This window comes from Mizuhopecten yessoensis, unplaced genomic scaffold (genome assembly GCF_002113885.1).
Source record: "Mizuhopecten yessoensis strain PY_sf001 unplaced genomic scaffold, ASM211388v2 scaffold714939, whole genome shotgun sequence".
Taxonomy (NCBI): domain Eukaryota; kingdom Metazoa; phylum Mollusca; class Bivalvia; order Pectinida; family Pectinidae; genus Mizuhopecten; species Mizuhopecten yessoensis.
The window spans coordinates 3,949-5,864 of NW_018479371.1; the positions used below are offsets into that span (position 1 = coordinate 3,949).

The 1,916-nt window shown below is 35.6% G+C and overlaps 2 non-coding genes across 2 annotated transcripts; one reads left to right on the forward strand and one right to left on the reverse strand.

Moving 5' to 3' along the window:
• The first annotated feature begins 1,306 nt into the window (after positions 1-1,306).
• Trnal-uag lies at positions 1,307-1,387 on the forward strand. The gene has a single exon. It is a non-coding gene; the product is annotated as a tRNA-Leu (tRNA).
• Positions 1,388-1,580: 193 nt separating this feature from the next.
• Trnal-uag lies at positions 1,581-1,661 on the reverse strand. The gene has a single exon. It is a non-coding gene; the product is annotated as a tRNA-Leu (tRNA).
• Positions 1,662-1,916: the final 255 nt, after the last annotated feature.

Below are 1,916 nucleotides of genomic sequence, written 5' to 3' on the forward strand. Positions count from 1 at the left end.
ATTTCTATGGAACAATCGGTGCCCCTCTTTTGACCGACTTGTTCTTGTTTTCATATGAGCTGAATTTATTGAAGAACTTTACAAGACTGGTAGTAAAAACTTTGCCCAGTTCTTCAATATACTTTCAGATATATGTGCTGTGTTTAAATAACATGACTTCGGTCGTATATTGCCTTCTGAAATTTGATTCAAGAACACAGCACATACTTTTACGTCAACCACTTTCCTCTGCCTTTGCTTACAACATGACCAACAAGGACAGCTTACAGCTAAGGTGTACGATAAGCGAGACGGTTTTCAGGTCGAGAACTTTCGCTTTCTTACTTCCCCAAACTACGGCGGTTGCATATCACAGCTGATTCGGTATTTAAGAGAATGTCTTAATTTCTGTGATATATGTTAAATTCTGACGGTTGATGAGGACTATGTGCAAAGTCTTATGGTTGGTATCATTATTCTATTCGGAAATATGTTATTCTCGTGTGTGATACGAAGGTCGATGTTTTTATTAGTGTGTTTATTAATTTGCCTTAATAGTTATTTCATTTCGTCACTACTCCGGCACTCGCTTTGAACACGTGGCATTATTTGGATTAGACATGTATTTACATGGCGGGTGTTGTTTATGAAACAGACGACGCCTGCAATTCGCGCTGTGAATCTTGCTTTTGTTAATATTTCCCCTAGTTTTATGGGTTTTTAGTTCAAATTACGTTTTTTTCGACACAGTTGGCCAAGGTTCTCTAGCTTTTGTTTCATATTAGCAAATAGCGTACAGGTTAAGTCAAACCAAAACCAGTCTTGAGGTAAAAAAGTAATTAAATAATTAATTCTGTTATGTTTTGGTAAACGAGTTGGTTATATTCATATTTTTTTAAAAACATTTTAAAAAGAATAAGATAATTCTTATACATGATCTGCACAGAGTACTTGTATAGACATCGAGATCAAGAGGTTGCAAACATTTTGTCAAACTTTTACATGAAATAATTAAAACATATTATGATATAGTTACAACTGTAGTACGAAAATATCAGACGGAATGGTTATATAAAAACATAACCCTGTATCTGAAAAACAGGCTGATTTACATATATTTATAATTTGTACATTTTCAAATGCTGTGGTTAAACCCTGTGTATTATGTATTTTTCTAACTCCGTAATGTCATTGTGTGTCGCTAGCAAATTATAAAACATTATAAAACTGTTCAAGTCTGATATCTATAGCAAAATAAATATTTAAGATCAGCAGGGATAATGTGAGTCATTGATATAATGACACGGTTATCATTCGCCACTCGTAAGGTAGCGTGGCCGAGCGGTCTAAGGCGCTGGTTTTAGGCACCAGTCTCATTGAGGCGTGGGTTCGAATCCCACCGCTGCCATTAATATTTTGTGAACTTTTTTTGTACGCCTATTGATACTTTATAATATCTTTATACATATTTTACAAGTAAAAGAAAAATGATCCCCGATAAGAACCCGACTCAATAGCAAATTCATGCATTACAATGTTGTACACTAAATTTTCACTGTCTTACGGAATTACTTTCAAAGTAAAAGTGCACAAAATAAAGGTGGCAGCGGTGGGATTCGAACCCACGCCTCAATGAGACTGGTGCCTAAAACCAGCGCCTTAGACCGCTCGGCCACGCTACCTTACGAGTGACGAAATATATTCGTTTGAATCACATTAATTTCGCTGATATGCAATATTTATTTTGCAATAGATTCCAAAGGCTAGAACGACGTTTATAATGTTTTATAATTTTAGGCAGCAGTCTCATTGAGGCGTGGGTTCGAATCCCACCGCTGCCATCATTGTTTTGTGGACATTTTGTTTTACACAGTGTAAATATTTTCTAGTCGTGGCAAATTTAACTGATAATATATTAAATGCCGTGATGAGAATCC